Genomic DNA, 21,428 nt, shown 5'->3' with positions numbered 1-21,428 from the left:
ATGGGTTTTCACTCAAATATTCCAGTTTATAAACCTTGATTTGGTTTGTTTTCCAAAATATATGAATACTCTTCAATACAATTTAAATTCAGTAAATAATGTCATGAATCCACATGGTTGCCAAATTTTGTGTTAAAAAAATTATCCCACTAGTGAGTTAAGACGACAAATAGACTCTTTGTTACATCAAATCTGTTCTTTTTTCATGTGTGTTCTAAATCCTCCCACTCCTCCTTGCACACAGAAGTGTAAAATGTTATTTTTATTTTAACTTGTTCCCTTAAATTAGTCAACAGAAGGGGAAAATTGCTTAAACAATCAGTCTGACACTTGTAACGCAATATCTTTGATCTAGTTTCATAAAAATATAAAATGGTTCATAAATATTATAATAAATTAACATTAATATCAGTTATACATATATATGATAAAACATTTGAATTGTGCTACTCTGCCTATGTAAACTCAAAGAAAAGCAATTTCAGGTCCATTCTAATCTGCATAACACCCCATTAACACTACAATTATATCATGCTTCACTTATTGGTAACAAATAGAAAAGCTTTCTTTTATAGATAGGTTTCAGAGTAGCAGCCGTGTTAGTCTGTATCCGCAAAAAGAAAAGGAGGACTTGTGGCACCTTAGAGACTAACAAATTTATTTGAGCATAAGCTTTCGTGAGCTACAGCTCACTTCATCGGATAGATTCAGTGACCTGTAGCTCACGAAAGCTTATGCTCAAATAAATTTGTTAGTCTCTAAGGTGTCACAAGTTCTCCTTTTCTTTTATAGATAGGCTTTAATGATGGAGTCAAAATGTGGAGGGTCCCAAACAGAATTCTAAAGTGGAATGAACAAGGGAGTGATATGCAATACTTTAATTATCTTGCCATCCAATTTAAGTTGCACTTGAGATAAAACAGAAACATTTATTCTTTGAGTGATTTACTACTAATTGTCAAACCATCTTTATTTGAATGCCTACAAAAGAGCATGCACAAGCACATGACCCTGCATAATGTAGATGTAAGAAACATTGCATGTACTAAAGCCAATCTGACAGCTAAGTACACACATGCACATATTAGCATTTGTATGCAAACTCTCTGCAATCTAACTGGGTACAAGTCTATTTGAAAATGTGGGCTATTAAATGCACTATGCACAAAATCTAATGAAAACTATTTCTAATCTATTATTTTTAGCAAAAAGAATAGGACAGTCCCACAAATGAAAACAAAAACCCTCTTCCCTGAGCAAAATAACTGAGCGAAAAGAAGGGCTTTGCACAATGTGCTAAATGTCAACAAACTAGAGTTTTGTGGTACAAATGCGGAAGGAAACTCCTTAGTAAAGGACCCTCCACTATGAAAGTCCTGTCACAAGTCCTGCCAAAAGCTCCAGCTTTTTTGCCACCCTAAGCGGCAAAGGGAAAAAAACAAAACAAAAACCAAGCCTGGTTGAGCTGCCGCCAAAGTGCCGCTGAAGAGGAAGAGAGGGACTGCAGGGCCCACCACCGAAGACGCGGATGTGCCACCCTGATGACGGACGGAGTGCCGCCCCTTTCTATTGGCCGCCCCAGGCACCTGCTTCCTTCGCTGCTGCCTGGAGCCAGCCCTGCACAAGTCTTCAACTGTTTAAATCTAGGGACTGTTAGCCTGAATGCCACTGCTGACCTTAATTGTTATTGTAGCATATAGGGAAAGGAACAGTCAGGACCCAGATAACATACATCTTCATTAAAGATCAAAGTCAGCACCTTGAATTGTGCCCAGAAGCAAATAAGAAGCCTGTGCTGGTTCAGGAATATGATATAATATGGTTCCATACAACTGATTCTGCGTAACAGGCAAGCAGCTGCATTCGGTTGAAAGTACTCATATACTTCAGTGAGGAGCACCAGATAAAAGCGTATAGATGAGAGAAAGGAAAAGAGAAGACAGAAGATTAAACAGGCAAAGAATATAGGCGTTCTTCAAGTAGCACCACATACAACACACTGCACTGTCCCAGTCTAGAAGTCACAAAGACAGATTACTGTGACAAGGTCTGGCTCTGCAAGAAGAAACTCCAAACATGTCATCAGAGAATAGATGACTATTTCTACAAAATTGGATGCAAACTAGACAAAAGTCTTCTGATGCTGGCATCCTAAAAACGGAGGGTTCACTGAATTTTTTAAAGGTTTCAGAGTAGCAGCCATGTTAGTCCGTATCCGCAAAAAGAAAAGGAGTACTTATGGCACCTTAGAGACTAACACATTTATTTGAGCATAAGCTTTCGTGGGCTACAGCCCACTTCATTGGATGTGTAGAATGGAACATATAGTAAGAAGATATACATATACACATACAGAGAACATGAAAAGGTGGAGTAAGAGGCTAATTAATTAAGATGAGCTATTGTCAGCAGGAGAAAAAAAAACTTGTAGTGATAATCAAGATGGTCCATTTAGACAGTTGACAAGAAGGTGTGAGGATACTTAACATGGGGAAAAATAGATTCAATATGTGTGATTACCACTATAAAAGTCAATTATCCAAGTAACATGAAACACAGAGCTAACATATACAAATCACCTAAATTCAGATTATGAGATTACAGCATTTACACAAAAAGCTTAGTATAGTGACAAAGCATCATGTTTAAAGCTTGTCTACATGAGAAAGTGGCATCAGTTTAAGTTAAGGCTTAATTTAAACTGGTGCAAAAGGCTATGTGGATATTGTTATATCGGTTTAGGTTGAACTAATTCATCCTTCTCAGGTAGGCAGGCCTGTGTATAAGAGGCTACGTCTGCACTATGATGTAGGTGTGAGACTCCCAGCTCACCTACATATACTCGAGCAAGCTCTCATCTCATCTCAACTAGCACACTAAAAATAGTAGTTTGGCCACAGTAGCATTGGTACCGACATTAGTGGCACAAGCTAGCTGCCCCAAGTACAAACCCACCTAAAGCCTGTAGTACATATTTGGGGCAATTAGCCCATGCCACTGCATGTGCTATGTGGCTACACTACTATTTTTAGCACAGCTCCTCAGATGAGAGCTAATACAAATATGTCTACATGAGCTGGGAATCACATCCTTAGTTCATAGTGTAGACATACCCAAAGAAACTAATTCACAAAACTAATCATAAAACTATGTTTTGTAGTGCACATTTATAATACTCCAGATGCAAAGAAGGGAAGATAGTAGAAGGGATCTCTAGGAGCACAGAGTTAGGATATTTTGGATACCTTAACTGTAGATGTCCACGTGACCCAGCAATCTGTTGGTGCCAATTGGCAGAGGACACAGTGTGCATAAGCGTTACAAGAAGCACCTGGTTCTGGTATGCGTGTATGGATAATATGCAAGGAGTTATGTATACATACTGAAAATTACATTCTTAAGGTCTGTGATTTGGGACTGGCCACCAAACAGTGAGAACAGGTTTCTTTCAGCCAGAAGATGTTTATCTATCAGTCTGCCTACATGTGAATTGAGTATTGTATACTCACAATGAATGCCTAAGTACAGGCTGAGCCAAATGCTAATCAAGTGATTTCAAAGTCAGCAGGGGAGATCCTAGACAGAAAAACACAAGCAGTGGGTGGTTATCCTGTTTGCAAGCAAGACTATGGCTTTTTGGACTATCACTGTAGAGACAGAGATAAACTCTGAATCTTTCCACTGAGGATTCAAGAGGACAGCATGGGGTCTCATGAACGGAAGGTCACAGCCTGACTGTAATACACTGGATGGATTTTGGGTGAGCGTTGGCTCTATATTACATGACAATGTCTTGTTCGTTAAGTTCAGTTTGGGATATGCATCTCATTATTTTATTTTATCTGTAACTCTTTGTTTCTAATATTTTATTTGCTATCATTTGACTTTTCGTCTTTGTTAAATAAACTTATATTTGATTTCTTTATGAACAAATCTAGGTGTCAGGTGTTATGCAGAGCTGTGTTCTCCAGCGAACGGTAAGCTGCAGTGTACTATTCCTTTGGGAACAGAGGATCTGGGAATTCTGTGAGTGTCCAATGGATCTGGGGCTGGGCACTCTAGGGAGACACTCTGAGCACCAGAGTGTGCCTATTGTTAACCTGTTAAGAGCAAGCAGGGCCTGCAGAGGCCTGGAAGGCCATGCTTATGTTGCCAGAGACTCTGGGTAACCACCACAGTCCATGCTTTCAAATTTTGGGGAATCAGCAATTTAATTCTAAATTATTTTAATCTAGTTTAGATCTGCTACGGAGAAGGTCTAGTTTGACCTTCTCCATTGCAGTCTATAGAATTTTACTTTGTGGTTCCCAATCATGCCCAATAACTTGACGCTGAACTATAGCATATCTTTTAGAAAGACATTCAATCTTGATTTAAAGATTTCAAGTGATGACAAATCCACCACATCTTTGGTAATTTGTTCCAGCGGTTAATTACCCTTATATTTATCCTTTGCATTACACCTGAAAATACCCCAGTAAAAATTTGCCCCTTAAGCACACTTTCATTGTTGTAATTGATTGATGTTATTTTGAACAAACTGTATGGTTATTACAGCTGGTCAAACTATTTGTGATGAATTCAGTATCTTTTTTTGAATCAGGTTTCAGAGTAGCAGCCGTATTAGTCTGTATACGCAAAAAGAAGAGGAGTACTTGTGGCACCTTAGAGACTAACAAATTTATTAGAGCATAAGCTTTCATGGGCTTGCCCACTTCATCGGATGCATAGAATGGAACATATAGTAAGAAGATATATATATATATTGTGACAAAGCTCTGTCCTTGCCTCCATGGGTCCCGCGTTTCCTGGTAGATTTCGCTAGCCTCAGAGGCTCACTTTGACCCTCCCCGTAACCCTTCTTTCTCTAGAGACAAGGGTCACAGTCTACTGAGCCATTTTCATCATAAGCCAGAGAGGGAGGTGAGGAGAAGTTATCCTTCCTTGCACAGTCTCTGTTGTCTCCCAGTCTCAGTGATTAAACAGGGGGCAAAAGTGCAGGGGGGGAGCCCTCTACTCCGGGCTCCAGCCCAGGGACCATAATAGCATCAGCTATGGTAGCTGACCTTTTAGAAACATGACATGTACAATTCCCTGGGCTACTTCCCCACAGCAGCCCTCATTTCCTCAAGCTCCACTTCACCCTTACCTCAGGGCCTCCTTCCTTGTGCCTGATATGGTGTGTACTACTCAACCTCTCCAACAGCGCAACTTCTTCCCACAGCTCCTGACATGCTCACCCACCTGACTAACTGGGAGGCTTTTAACTAGTTTCAGCCAGCCCCTGATTGGCTTCAGGTGTCCCAATCAACCTAGCATTCTCCCTGCCTTCTGGAAAGTTCTTAATTGGCCCCAGGTGTCTTAACTGACCTGGAGTAGCTGCCATTTCACTTATCCTGGTACCAGGGATTTGTTTAATCTCCTACTACTCTTCCATAGCCATCTGGCCTTGTCCTGTCACAATATATATATATATATATACACACACACATACAGAGAAGGTGGAAGTTGCCATACAAACTGTAAGAGGCTAATTAATTAATTAGCTATTATCAGCAGGAGAAAAAAAACTTTTGTAGTGATAATCAAGATGGTCCATTTAGACAGTTGACAAGAAGGTGTGAGGATACTTAACATGGGGAAATAGATTCAACATGTGTAATGACCCAGCCACTCCCAGTCTATATTCAAACCCAAGTTAATGGAATCTAGTTTTCATATTAATTCAAGCTTAGCAGTTTCTCGTTGCAGTCTGTTTTTGAAGCTTTTCTGTTGCCAAAATTGGCACCTTTACTGAATGGCCAGAGAGGTTGAAGTGTTCTCCTATCGGTTTTTGAATGTTATGATTCCTGATGTCAGATTAGTGTTCATTTATTCTTTTGTGTAGAGGCTGTCCGGTTTGGCCAATGTACACGGAAGAGGGGCATTGCTGGCACATGATTGCATATATCACATTGGTAGATGTGCAGGTGAACGAGCCCCTGATGACATGGCTAATGTGATTAGGTCCTATGATGGTGTCACTTGAATAAATATGTGGACAGAGTTGGCATCAGGCTTTGTTGCAAGGATAGGTTCCTGGGTTAGTGTTTTTGCTGAGTTATATGCAGACAAATCCAGATGTGTGTGTGTATTCATTATTTAGACGTATACATATAGGCTAAAATTGTTCAGTGAAATTACCAATTTTCTCTGAGTATTCATTAGTTGTGTTGCATGATTCGTTATCAAAGTCAAATGGCATTATTTGTGCTCCACAACTGGATGTCTCAAACTTTTTAAACAGTAGAATAATGAAATTCCAGCATGACTTTTCAGATAATCATTTGTGAAACTTACAGAATTCATAAATATTTTCTTTAATATCAGCTGACCATCCACATAATGAACAACTTGTGATTCACAAGAAACGAAACTGATATTTCCACTCACAAATCAGGGTTGTGTTATTAGTACAATAGCTGTATTGCAACATTTAACAGCACAGATTTTCTCAGACTTTTTAACTGCATAGAGTGTGGAAACAAATGTCCCTAGGTTTCCAGGGTCCTCAGTTAAGTTCTATTTTGTATACCATTGCTGAACCTGAATTAGATCTTCATTTAAATCCCTCTTATTCAGTTTTGAGCTGACTACAGCATTACTGCACAGACAGACAGCAAACAGTGTAATAGAGGGTATGTCTACACTTTCAGCTGGGAGTGTGATTCCCTGCTTAAGGAGACATACCAGTGCTAGGTCTGACCAAGCTCGCATGCTGAAAACACGCTAGCTGCCCCAAGTGCATATCTGTCCAAGATGCTAGGCATGGACCCGGGCCAGCTAGTCCCTCCTGCCACTTGCACTGCAACAACTACACTATTTTTAGCACACTAGCTCAATCAGAGATAGTGTGGGTATGTGTCCTGACCCTGGGAATCGCACCCCAGCAGAATTCTCACCAGTGTCACTGATGAGTACAAAAATGGATCTATCACTGACTTCCTAGGAGTCCCAGAAGCAATACTGATGTATCCAAAATATCCTCCTCCCTCTGAAGCCCTTTGTTATACTGGTTTTCCTTCCAGAACAGCTGAGGGTGACCAAATATCCTGGAAATCGAGACTTAAGCACCCCAAAGACGTTTAAGCATCATGTCATGAAAGTAATACACGTGATCAGAGATGACTCTATTGAAGCTGATGGGGTGGCATCTACTTACACCACTGCTGAATGTGACTCAGAGTCAGTAACAAGAAATATTTTAGAGAAGAAATTCCACCTTTTATGAGGAATGAAGGTAACGAGAGAGGGGACATTTTCCATGCATCAAATCAAATGCAAAGAGAAATACAAAGAGCAATTTTGAAATTCCCAAAATGAAATAAGATGTTTCAAATGCTAAACCCAAGCAAGTTTCACCCACGAAACTTGAATTGTTGTCACTAGTTGTCAATTTAAATTGATATGTGATTATGTCCCAACCTTTCCTCCCTCCAGCTAAACGAGCTTGGTTTTGAAATCCTCTAATTTACAATACCTTAAATTCAGTATTCCCCTGCGCTGCACAGTGACTCCCATGCTTAGTTTTGACATTTGTTTTAATGTTTAGATCCTGAAAAGAGAAGGGGAAAAAATAAAAACATTGTCAAGCTTTATCATGAGTTCATAGTTGCAGTAACCCAGGCTGAACCCCCAAATTGGAATGGCTGTTCATTATGACCCACTATGTTTCAATACTCACAATGGTGTTCCTACTATCTGGTCATTTTGCACAAACATGTTTTAATTGGCATAAGTGGGGTGAAAACCCCATGTAAGTGCCACCCTTTTCTATGAAACAATGGAGGAAGACTCCTTTCAGATGTGGGACATCAAAGCAATCACAAATCTGCTTCCTATAGACTAACCCTGCAATAAAGTTTTACTTTTTATCTCAAATCTCAGTTCTGTGCTTCCTACTTCCTCTACTTATATTTAAAATAAAAATAAAAACTATGAAAAATGTAAAACAAAACAACACAGATTATCTGAATTCCTAATCGCTCTCTCTTCTTTTGTTTCCCTTCCTTTTCTTTCCCCATCGCCTGGTACCATGTCTCATTTAGACATCAAGGATGAAATCTTAGCTGCATTAAAGTCAATGTAAATTTTGCCCTTGATTTCAGTGAAGCCAGGATTTCACTCTTTAGGCTGGAACGTATTGTCTTGCTTCCTGTCTAGAAAGAATCATGCACAGCAGCTGGTACATAAATATTATAATAAAGCAGGACTCGTATTACCTGCTTTGTGCTATACACATCTGAATTCAAACCTTAAACAAATTTGGTGTTAGGGGTTTCTTACCTGAGGTGAACTGGCACATGCTGCCTTTTTGGTCTCTGTTGCAAGCAAGTCATACGTTACTACTGGCACATGAGCCGGCAGTGGCTCCTGAAACATATTTGCAGTCTTTACACTGGTAGGAGTCAGTGAGAAGTTGTTTTATAACTTGACTTAGAGCTCCACCCATCTCATCTCTGCAAGGAAAGATGGCCCCTCCCAGCCTCCTCTCACTACTATAGAATGTGATTGAATGCACTGGATGACTGTAAACTGGGAAGATTTATTTTGCAGCTGTATTGAGCAGTAGAGCCAGTAGGAAATTTTCCAATGGAATTTTTTTTGACTGTAAAATGTTGATTTGTCAAAATTGAAATGTTCTGCAGAACCATCTTGTTTTCAGCAAAATTTGGACAGAAATAATGAAGGTTTCTGAGGGAAATCTACCTAGTTTCCTGAAATCTGAGCTGTCTCCTCTGCAGCCCACTTGGTGGACAGCTAATGGAACTAGGACCCTGGAGGAATACATCTATTACAGCAAGTGGCAGCCTGCAGCAGCAAGTTCCCGAGTCTGGGTTGAAAGACTCAGGCTCAGGCTCTGTCTCTTAAAAATAGCTATACAAACACAGCAGCTCAGGCTGGAGCTCAGGTTTCGAAGCCTAGGGAGGGGCTGGGCTTCCAAGCTCCAGCCCAAGCATGAGTCTATGCAACTATTTTTTAGCATCATAGTGCAAGCCCAAGTCTATGGACCAAAGCACTGAGACTTATTGCTGCAGGCTGCCACTTGCTGTGTAGACATATCCTTGAAGCCCTGTTCTTTGGACTTGCAGGCTCCTGGCTTCTCAGCATCCCACAAGGTGGGCATCTGGAGCCCTTGGAGCCTGGGAAACATTTCAGAAAGATCAATACAAAAGGGATTTTTTGCTTTTTTTCCCAAACACAATTTCAGAACCCCCCATTCCACAGGGAATATTGAAATTTTGAGTTTTCATTCTGATGTGGAAAGAAAATTTCTCCAACATTTTCAAATTTCCTACAAAACGGGAATTCCAGGCTCCAAGCAGCTCTCGTGGGCAAGGGAGACCAGACCAAAAGGGTCCCCCATTCTTTGTAAAGCACTTTTAATCTAACAAGATCCTAAAAACCTTCTCTCTGTGTCTGCATGTGTCTGTAGAACAAAATGCAGCTATCTTTGTTGTGGAGCAAGTTAAACAACCCCCCACCGCCCCAGTACTCACAGTAGAGGAGGGGAAATTTAGGCTGAGTACATTTGGTCAAATCTCTACTAGACCGAAAGGGCAGGTAAATGAATAACATTGAAGCAGACAGGTTTCAGAGTAGCAGCCGTGTTAGTCTGTATTCGCAAAAAAGAAAAGGAGTACTTGTGGCACCTTAGAGACTAACAAATTTATTTGAGCATAAGCTTTCGTGAGCTACAGCTCATTTCAGCAGACAGAAGCTCAGTTTTTAAGGTCTCCACAGAAAGGCAATGTAGTAGGATCAGGTTTTATGAAGCAGGAATTAATTATTAATTATTATTATTATTATTTTATTTTGCAGGAGGCCTGTTAGCTAAAGTAAATTAAATTAAAAAATTAAGCTATATGCAGTTTCAGGTTTATTAGAAGGTTCTTGTTCAACCAAAAGAACACAAACAAAAAGATCCACCACAATCTCTAGGCATATGAAATTTAAATTAAAAAAGCCAACTTCACAGACAGAACTCTCTATTAACCCAGTACGTTCTTCTGCTTCTAGAGTTCCTTGCCCTGGCATCTAGGCAGGCATGCATACCTACATACATAGATCTCGCTATCCAGTATAAAAGTAGCCAAGCCATCCCCCTGTTTAAGCTTTGCAGCACTCTAGGTTCAGCTGCACCTGATTGCCTCAGCTCATGGACACTCCCAGCAGAACCTGTAAGAACTCCTGCTGTAACTGAACTCAAAAACAGCCATGCCATAATCTAACTTTGTGGGGCTTCCCTATAGGAGCACTACAAAGACAGAGTGTCCCGTGATTGTGGAGCACCCTCCAGGGGGAAACAAAAGATCTGTGCTCCGATTATAGGCAGTTGACCAGGTATCCCCAGGTGTGTCCGGTAGAATGTCAGTGCACATAACATATGCACTGAAACCCTGATGAGATTGCTAGCCTGTCCACTGTGTTAAAATCAGTGGGAGCTGGGTGGGAGCTTTGAAAATCCCAGTAGGTGCCTACCTGCATCTTTAGGTGCCTAGATAACTTTAAAAACCTGGCTCTACAGCCCTGGCCCTGACATAAGTAAATGAAGCATTCAGGTTGAGTGCCACATCCATCGCAGCTAAGATCACACAAAAACCCTGGTTGCAGCCCTAGCATGGGGCAATTAAATAGACCAGACAAGGGTATGGCCATGTCCTTCATAGTTAGGCCAGCACACTCACATATCACATGCAAGTACTGAGTGTAAATATGAGAAGAGAAAAGTTAATTTTAAATCTTCCCCCAGCTTTTAATTTACAATATACAATTTCTAGCAGTTATTTCTGAGGCAAAGCCTGACTAGAGGTTTGGTAAAGGAATGGGTTTTAAACGTGCAAAACATTTCCAAATCCTAGTGATCCAGCGTGTCCTAATTGCACAAGATGCTTCTACTCTCTCCCTGGGAGAATTAAAGACTCCGGTGGCATGCGCTATGCCTCTGAGGCTATGTCTACACTTGGAGATGGGGGTTCCCAGCTTGAGTAGACACCCTCATGCTAGTTTTCAAGCATGCTAAAAACAGAAGTGTACCCATGGGCTCACAGGCAGTGGCAAGCTAAAGCAAGGGCTACCCGCTCTGAGTACAAACCCACCCAGACCCAGTGGATGCGTATGTAGGGTGGCTAGCCCATACCGCTGCCCGTACCACCACAGCTACCCTACTATAAGCTAATGCTAGTATGGCTACTCGAGCTGGGAATCACACCCCTAGCTCCAAGTGTAGATGTAGCCTGAGAGAGAGTGGGGCCTAGGGTGACTTTAAGCCACCTTGGCACCTTCCTGATCCTGCACTGGGCTCAGCTGCAGCCTCTGGCATAATTTAGATAACTCTGGAGGCCCGTCTAAGATATGGCAGGCTATCTGCAGCTGCCTAAAATACCGCCGCTGTGCCTATGACATGCTCCTCCAGCACCCAGCCCCACACTCACTATGCTTCCCGTGACAGTACCTAGAAGCTGGCCCTCAGAAGGCAGCCTTGTGACAATGGTAGGAACAGTGCAGGCTATGAGTGAATTTTGAAAGAAACAAATAGGCTGAAATACATTTGAATGAAACAGGCCTTGAATACTCTTCAGTAATGAACACACTGGTAAAAATCCAAGTCTGTTCACGAACGCTGCCTGAAAAGAAAAACATGAAATTCTCTAAATATTAGTTTGCCACAAATACTTCCCTCATCTCTAATATATTTCAGTTTCCTCTCCATGTCTTGTATCATTACCATTTATTATTTGTAACTCTGAAGAACAGTAGCAATTTGTTTTAAAAGATATATGGACATATTACTGTTTGCTCCCAAGAGACGATGAGCACCAGCAGCTCCTGTTGACTTTAATGGGTGTTGTGGAAACTCAACACCTTTGAAAATCTGGCCTGATCCAAAGCTTATTGAAGCAAATTCAAATCTTTGCATTGACTATAATTAGCTTTGGATCAGGCCCTTAATGACTATCCCTCAGCATCCAACCAAGAGTGCAGGCCCAATCTAGCAAAGCACTTAAGTACATCTTAACTTTAAATTCAAGTCCTGTTATTTAAATGCTTTGCCAGATTGGGGGTTTAATAGTCTTCTCAGTGCCTCCTCAAACACATGAATACTGAATAATTATAAACAAAGAGGCAGAGCATATCCACAGCACTGAGTTTATGCAATTTCTTTGGATTCTTGTCTATATCTTGTAAAACTGCCTTTTCTAGACCTTCCAGGAAGCCTGAAAAAGACATTATAAACCAGCATTATATCTTTACCTTGGAATCTGTTAATATCATTGATGTCAACTTGTAAAATGCTGCTGAAGTATTTTTGACACTTCTAGAATGGACCTCTCCCATTATTTCTAATGCAGATAGAATCTCAATTAAAAATCCTTTAAATTATTAACTCTATTACAGAACTCTTTTCACTTGCTTCATTGGCCTCTGTTGTATTGAATCTTGTTCTTTTTAAAGTATATATGTTTACCTATAAATACAGAGATCAATGTGTATCCACAACAAATACATGGGTATTTTTTAGGTATGACTGATACCAACCAGGAAGTATACAAATATTTGATGCAACACCATTGCTGCACCAAATACTTGTAATCTTCCTTGTATATAATTATCACTCCTATAACCTGTACATCTACTTGTATATTCACCTCCATATTTATATGTAAATAAGCACGACTCATGCAGTTTTGTGTACATTAGGTACATGAATATTTGGTGTACAATTGTTATATTCACAAGTGTTATTTATTCAGTAAACTAATAAGAGACTGACCAAATTAATGATGTATTATGTTGTTTTATCTCAAGGCTATTCGTGTTTGTTTTTGTTTCATTCATGTTATAATTACTGCAGTACATTGACTAAAGCAGAACACTTCTCAAATAAGTTTTGGGGCAGTCTAATCCAAACTGTGATCTATTCCGTATCTTGTATTTCTCATATTTTGTTTCTCTACATTATCAGTGTAGGGTTCACTCTTGTGAGTCATATGCTGATAGCAGCAAAGAGTCCTGTGGCATCTTATAGACTAACAGACGTATCGGAGCATAAGCTTTCATGGGTGAATGCCCACTTCGTCGGAAGCATGTAGTGGAAATTTCCAGAGGCAGGTATAAATATGCAAGCAAGAATCAGGCAAGGGATAACAAGGTTAGTTCAATCATGGAGGATGAGGCCCTCTTCTAGCAGCTGAGGTGTGAACACCAAGGGAGAAACTGCTTTTGTAGTTGGCTAGCCATTCACAGTCATTGTTTAATCCTGAGCTGATGGTGGCAAATTTACAAATGAACTGAAGCTCAGCAGTTTCTCTTTGAAGTCTGCTCCTGAAGTTTTTTTGCTGCAGGATGGCTACCTTTAAATCTGCAATTGTGTGTCCAGGGAGGTTGAAGTGTTCCCCTACAGGTTTTTGTATATTGCCATTCCTAAATCTGATTTGTGTCCATTTATCCTTTTATGTAGGGACTGTCCAGGTTGGCAGATGTACATAGCAGAGGGACATTGCTGGCACATGATGGCGTATATTATATTGGTGGACATGCAGGTGAATGAACCAGTGATGGTGTGGCTGATCTGGTTAGGTCCTGTGATGTGTCGCTGGTGTAGATATGTGGGCAGAGTAGGCATTGAGGTTTGTTGCATGGATTGGTTCCTGAGTTAGAGTTACTATGGTGCAGTATGTAGTTGCTGGTGAGAATATGCTTCAGGTTGGTGGGTTGTCTGTGGGCGAAGACTGGCCTGCCTCCCAAGGCCTGTGAAAGTGAGGGATCGTTGTCCAGGATGGGTTGTAGATCACTGATAATGCGTTGGAGAGGTTTTAGCTGAGGATTGTATGTGATGGCCAGTGGAGTTCTGTTGGTTTCTTTCTTGGGCTTGTCTCGCAGCAGGAGGCTTCTGGGTACGCATCTAGCTCTGTTGATCTGTTTCCTTATTTCCTCGTGTGGGTATCATAGTTTTGAGAATGCTTGGTGAAGATCTTGTAGGTGTTGGTCTCTGTCGGAGGGGTTGGAGCAAATGCGGCTGTACCTCAGTGCTTGGCTTTAGACAGTGGATCATGTGTTTTGTCTGGGATGGAAGCTGGAGGCATGAAGATAGGCATAGCGGTCAGTGGGTTTTCAGTATAGGGTGATGTTAACTGATAGGTTCATCAGCTGCTATTGTTAGTATGCTCTATAAATATCTTTGTTGTGTTGTGAATTTGGAGGAGGGGCTTCAAGAACATAATAGGCTGTAGTTTTTGATGCATGCGTGATCAAAATGCATGGATCTGTGAAGATACCCAGAAAATGTTTTGTGGCCTACTCGCTCATACTGTCTCTAGCAGAAGCTTGAGTTGTTTAAGATGTAACTGCACATTACAACACACAAGAACAAACCATGTTATACAGTTGCAAAGTAGCCAAACAAAATAGAAGAAATATAGACTAGGGAAGAGGTCGCAGCTTGGATTAGACAGTTCCAAGATTGGTGGGAGAAGTGCTGGACTTTAGCCAAATGAACAATGGGAATTGTGATTTTAAAGAAACAAACACCACTTTACCTTGAATTAAAACAACATGCTATTGTATGTACAAACATGTCAGTTTCCTATTTGTATAATGAAAGACCCTATGAGGTTGCACCATTTCCTTACAATAAGAAAGGGAAAAATCACATGGAAAAGCAAGAGAAGCTAAGAATGTTTATTATCTGGGAGAGAAGGAGATACAGCAAACAACAACCAACTGCAAAATGCCCACTTTAGGGAAGCAAGAGCTTTTCTCTTCCAAATTTATAAGGCTAATTACCAGAAAGGCAAGCCGGGTGACCTTATATTGGAGACAGTCAGAAATACTCACAATGTATATAACAGTAGCCTCTATGTGCCAGACGGACAGGGATACAGGGGCAGAGTTATGGTTAGAATCTGAACTGTAGGATTTCCCAAAATTATTGTGTTTACTGGTTCATTTTGCTTTTTTAAACTGGACCAGCCTATTAAGATTGTTTTGAAGGACGCAGAGGAAAGAGACAACCTTATATCTGTTTTAACAATTTGTCTGTATCTCTACTTCTATCTCTCACTTTCATTTTTTCTCTTTTCCATTTTCTTTCAGATTATCGGTTTTTTTCTCCCATTTAATTCATCACCTCTTCATCTGTCTTTGTCCTCCATTTTTTCAGTACTTACCAGGTCTTCTATGTCTCTCCTTTCCATTATCTCCTTTTCCAAAAGACCTTAATTTTCCACCTCTGGCTCTAGGCTCTCTCTCATATCTATTTTCCTCCCCAGCCCATCTCAATCCCTTATTATTTCCCTCCATTGCCAAGTCCCTTCCATAACTCTCTTTTTCAATTTTCTTCAGGTATTGCTTATCCTTTCCCACTCTTTCAGGTCTCCTTCCATTCTCCCCTCCATATCATTTTCTCCCTTGGGTCTTCCAAGTCTCTCTCCCTCTCTTTTCCCCCTTGCTTCTCCAAAGCAGTGGGAAACCCAGAATGTGCAAGTCTGAACAATGTGAGAGAGGCCAATGGTCAAACGGTAGATTTGGAGCCATGCACAGAGGTGACAGATGAAGTCACCAGAGTGGATGAGATCATTCAGAGATAAGATATGGTGGAAGGAAAGAAAAAAGCCCTGGACAGAACCCTGTGGGACATCAGTAAAAAGGAAGAGAATTAGGTGTTGGAAAGCAAGCTGAGGTAAGAAATCTGAGGTAATGAGACACTTCAAAGAATTTGGTCAAAGAGGAGAGAGATTGGGTGGTAGCTGGAGAGGTTTTCTAAAGACAGGAAAGAGTATGGAATGTTTGAGGAGAGGAAAAGAAGCCACATGAGAGAGAGAAATTAAGGATGAGTAATAGGGGAAGGATGATAAATGGTGTGAGGGAGATCAGGATGTGTGAGACTATGTTACCTCTTAATCCACCTACCAGAAGTTGAGAATGGGGAAGCTATTTCTGGCTGAAAGGGAGGCACTTGTGCCTTCCCATTGCTCATTCACTCTCAGGTCGCACGTTGGGGTATTATATGCAGGCAGATGGTTTTACATTTTTAAAAGTTTTAGTGTGAAAACATAACGTATTGTTTCCAATGGCATCTGTACGGGTGTCACAAATTCCAAATGACACCACAGACAGGCTCAGAACTGGGCGCTGAGAAACTTATGACCCACCTCACTCTTACTGTTAATAGCCTTTGCATCATCACTCTTTTCAGTATATAACAACAAGGACGGAAGCAAAATGATGCTATGGATCAGTGTGGACATAACTATAGAACATGTCGCTTGTAAATTTCTTTATTTTTGTCCTAATCCATGACAGATGAACAGTTACCCAGAGCTATCCTCTGGGATCTCTCACAGACTAAGAAACAAATCCCAATGAATGGGCACATCACCCCCACCTCCCACCCTGAGATCCTGCATGAGAGAGCCTGGAAGGTGATTAGAGGGATGAGGGAGCATGGGTGATGAGTGAACGTGCAATTGGGGGAGGCTAGCCCCCCATCTCCTTCCCCTCTGCCCAAGGTCCCTTCCCCACCCGAACCTAGAGCGCACATACTCCCACCCCATAGCCACACACCCCAGCCCTAGCGCGCTGGGTGGGCACCACGGCCGGAGCATCCCCAGCCCCAGAGCACCCAAAGCCCCGGACTGCTGAGTGAGTGGCATGGCCCCAGTGCCCCCAGCATCAGGTGGACAGACAGGCAGAATGGCATGGCCCCAGCCCCAGCGCCAGGCCTGCAAGCAGTGGCCCCAGCCTGCCTGCCCTATCCTCTTGGCCACAGAAGAATGGGAAGGGGTCTGGGGACAGAGCATGGGTGGGCCCACACCAGGCTGTTTGGGGAGGCACAGCCTTCCCCTGCCTCTGCTACCCGCTGTCTATGTGAGGGAGCCTGGCACAGCCAGGGAGGGCAGGGGAGAAAGCCCAAGGGTGGTATCAAAGGCAGGAGGAGTCTGGAGGGCTGCTGAGTGGGAACCTGGAGCAGCCTCCCTTTAGTCCCATCTCCCCACTAGTTTCTACGGTCCATTCCCCATTCTGTCTCTCCTTTTGCCCCAGCACCTCCATTTTCTTTCCCCTTTCAGTGCCCCCTACTCTGTCCCTCACCTCCCAAGTTCCCACCATCTCCCTGGTAGCAACATTCATTGACTGCCTTCTCTTCTCCAGTGTCGATAATGGATGCAGACAGGCCACTTCAGATTTGGTGCCACAATGGTCCCTGAGAGATGAGAGAACTACATTTGTAGGCCTGCCAGATGCCTGAAATTGCAGCTGCGGCACAGGTGCAAGATGCATGACACTTGTCAGCCCTGAATGTGTGCCTCTGCACTGAGACCTCACTAGCCATTACTATGCTCTTCCCGTCAACCCCTTGCCTCATCAATTACTGCAGCTCTCGGAAGGCAGGCAGATGGTTGGTATCTGTTCCTTCTTGGTCACATTCCTTGATACTTCATTCTACCCTCAGCTTGACTCTCAGGAGCCCCCTCAGGCTCTCTGGAGCTTTGTCTTAAGTACAAATTATATTGTATTAGAACATCACTTTGAGGAGTAACATTAACACACTACTGACTGCTGCCTCACGCAGAAGGCAGACAAAGGCCAGTCACATTCAGCACTGTGTCAGCTAATTATGGTTGAACCCTGCTGACAGTGGACTTTATGACTAGCTGACACTTTACTAAACATGACTTGTGATCAGGGCAGATGAAGTCGTTGTCAGCATAGTGTTGGTGAGCCTGACTTTTCAAGATCATGTTCTAACACAATACAATTTTATCGGGAACAGTACTATCAATCATAAGAGATCAAAAATCATGAATCAGACCCTCAAAAACCATGAGATTAAAAGAACCTTATGATTTTGGGCCCACTATTTTTTGTCTGCCTTTTGATTTTTGAGCTGCCCCTTCTGATCTGAGTGTGTGTGTGGCAATTAGTGGTGCCCATTCTCCCACATTTATTGGGTGAGGTGATTCTGGTCCCTGGTGCAGGAGCTCTCACCCACACATTTGCCCATCCCCATCAGTTTTCTAGTGTAAGCTCATCCTTAATACAGCTTTGTTGTACGGTTGAACATGTTAGTTGCCTTGTAACGTCTCTTTTTAAACAAGTTTACAGTATACTAAATGTATTCTTGAATAATTGTTTTCAGTGTTCCATATTTATTGCACATATCCAATGTTAAAGTAGATTGAATATTCGCAGTGTATTTATCTTCACTTGACATCTGTAATTTATAAAGGTGTGTAATTAATTTTGAAACAGTTTGATCTGCTGATTTTAAAGATATATTAATGTATACTATATTTTCTAAACATCATGAAATGCTATTTATTAACTTAAAATAAATTTAAATCTATTTCTAAATTTATTCAGTAATACAAAAATATTCTAAAAGTTCGCATTGGTTCAGGTAAGCTCAGTCAAGGTGTCCATGATATTGGTCATACTTTTGTTAACTTCACTGGGATCTGGGATGGCCACTTAGCTGAGATGAACTGCAATCTAAGGAAAATCCAAGTAGTCTGTGCATCTGACTTGGTCATTCATCAGAACACTTTGGTCCCTTCTTATGGTAAAAGTTATACAAATATCTTTCAAAAAATATTAAGGCACTTGAAATGGCATCTGTTTTTCCTGTTGTCTTTTCTGTTTGTATGCAATGCCTGAAGAGTTAGCCATCTGTTATTCTGAATATTATAGCTGGTCAGAATCACCAGCTTCCTTTTACTGAAAGCTTTTTAGACAATAAGGAGGAAAGCAACTAGTCCTGAGCTGTGTGCCCCACTCACTATGTCCAGTGACAGTACAATGTATTCAGAACTGCCTGCCCTGGATGAGGGAAGCTGTAGTGATGTTGACAACAAGCCAGATAGCGCTGTCTCTCCCCCTTTCCCACTCCTCCTCCTCTTCCTTGTCATGCTATTTCCCTGTTTCTGATAGTGCTATCCTTATGTCTCTCTTTCTTAGGGACTAGTAGCAGCAGCAGTGCCATTCTTGCCCTTAAATCTCACGCTGTCACTGCCAGCAGCTGCCCAAGTCAGGCTGTGAACATGTGCCAGAACTTCCAGTTGTACATGTTACACCAGTTCACTGAACAAAAGTGTGCAGCCCTTGATCAGCTGTCTACCACATAGGCTTGGCCCTTTCTTTTCAGTTTTTAGTTTGTTTAAAGTTTCCCAGGAATTGATCTGTGCTTATTACAAAAATTTGAAAAGTGAAAATCAATGTAAACAATTAATCTGTCACAGTTTTCTAGGTAAATATCGGGCTTAGTATTAGGGGAACTGGAGGACAGAACAGCATCCAAGTACTTCTGACATGGGAGCTCAGTAACCTGGACAGCCCATCTCTCCTTCCAGAGCAGGCCTGGAAGCAGAAGAGGTGGAGGAGGCGAGGGCTTCATCTCATCATGCTTCCTTCTCCATCATTTCTGCGTCCTGGAGCCACTGTCTTTCCTTCCAGAGCAGGGAGTCAGGTCCAGGGGGATCCCCCTAGGGTCTGCCCAGGTTACCAAGCCACCATCTTTCCTTCTAGAGTTGGGAGCAGGGTTCAGGGAGTTCCAGCACTTTCATGTGAAAAACTGGTAACAACCAAATAATAGCTTGTGCAAAACCCAGGACATTTTCAGTAAAAAATAAACAAACAACAGTAAAATCTGAAAACAAAGTCCTTAGACATAGACTACAAAAGAAATACCAGGCCACCTCCGTTGGCTCTGAATGGAGTCCAGAGGGGACCAGAACTGTGTAATGCAGTACATTTGAGCCCAGAGAAAGAGCATCCTCACTCACCTAACTCAGCCCTGTCATTCATGTAGCCAGACTTCCATCGCCTAGATTCTTGGAGCTGGGAAATGAGGATCCAAGGATGGAGCTACAGAGCTTGCAAATCTTGTAAGGGCAAAGATACCCAGCCAGTTAATCACTGTCTTTGCATTACTGAATTTTGTACAGAAAATGGAAAGCGTTGAACAGTTTTAATATCAAGTGTGCCAGCAAATATGGGAACAAATTGGAAGGTGCAGGGAGGTAGCAGGGAGAGAATTCAGTGAGTCAACCTGAGGCCTTAGCAGCAACGGGTGGAACACCCGTGACCTTGGCAATATACCCAGTGATAGCATGGAATCTAGTGCACATGACAAAATCATAGTGTTTAAGGCTAGAAGGGACCACCAAACCATCTAGTCTGATCTCCTGCATATCACAGGCCACGAACTCCACCCAGCACCCACATACCAAACCCAACAACCCAAATTAGACCAAAGAATTACAGTTCACAGGAAACTAAACTAATATGTCTGTCTAGTTATGTCTGTCAGCTTAGAAAGCACTAGCCACAAGAGTGATTGACCAGATTTCCTTACTTACTGAACACATCTGCATTCTGCTGAGCATGTATTGAAGGTATACCTGTGAGGCGGAGAACTCTCATCCCCATATGGGAGTTCTCTGCCTCACAGAGGTCAAAAGTCACAATTCTCACTTACATTAGCACACTATTCTAATGCTTCTCTTACCATCCAGTTACCTACAACTGTTCTCCCACAGAGGATAGTTAGCACAGAGGGGAATGTGGCATCATCCCATATTGGACTATGAGCATCTACTATTTCTCAAGTTCCACCTCCCTCTTTTGGCTTTTAAATATCAACTTTGGGCTTTTATTGAGTTCTTTAAGTGTCATTCCTAGCCTATGTTGTGTTGTTCCCAATGCCCACTCAAGACTGCATATGTCTATCTGCTGATATTTCAACCTTTGCATTCATGAAGGGGCACAGTGCAAAAGAAGACAGTCCCACAGTTATCATGAAATATTGTAAGTATATGAATAAAATCTCAGGACTGGCTGACTTCTTTTCTCCTTTCTGTCTGCACTTGTGAAGCTGGGCAAGTTACATATCTTTTAGCTCATCCCGCTCATGAGGTATGTATGTGCTGAATTTCTTTTACCTGACTGCCAATGCAGTGCTGCCTGCTGCCCATCTTCTAGCCACTTCCAGTCACATACTTCTGTCACTGTTGTGCCATCCTTAATCTGGGTGCCCCTGCATCTTTTCCACTATTCTCATGAAGGAGACACTTATAATTTATAAAAATAGAACAATGCTCACTTCTCTTGCACTTTGCCTTTTCTTGTGTCTTCTCACTCCTCTGCCCATCACCCCTCAGCTTTTAGCCTTTTTAGTTCCAGATTTAAGTTTCTCCTAAGATTCCTGAATATCTTCCTAATAATGGCGTTTCCAGAGACCTGATCATCATTTGAATATTAAGATATTCACATTTCCCTAATGCCTGCTTTCGCGGGTGTAGTCTTGTTACATTTTACCTGTAATATAAGGAGTCATGTAAGTGTTATAACCCTGAACTGTCGTAAGGTGGCAGCTGTCCCCTGTCTCTGCC

General features: G+C 41.8%; 1 protein-coding gene across 1 annotated transcript in view; it reads right to left on the bottom strand.

The window, feature by feature from the left end:
- LOC119857320 (cytosolic phospholipase A2 epsilon-like) overlaps positions 1-7,597 on the bottom strand; it is a 58,509-nt gene extending 50,912 nt beyond the window's left edge. Inside the window, exon 1 of the mRNA XM_043516833.1 lies at positions 7,520-7,597. The gene's annotated coding sequence lies outside the window, so the exon portion shown is untranslated. The remainder of the gene's footprint in view (positions 1-7,519) is intronic.
- Positions 7,598-21,428: the final 13,831 nt, after the last annotated feature.

This window comes from Dermochelys coriacea, chromosome 6 (genome assembly GCF_009764565.3).
Source record: "Dermochelys coriacea isolate rDerCor1 chromosome 6, rDerCor1.pri.v4, whole genome shotgun sequence".
NCBI classification, from domain to species: Eukaryota; Metazoa; Chordata; order Testudines; family Dermochelyidae; genus Dermochelys; species Dermochelys coriacea.
The sequence above is the reverse complement of the archived record's forward strand: the minus strand, read 5'-3'. Positions and strand labels throughout refer to the sequence as shown.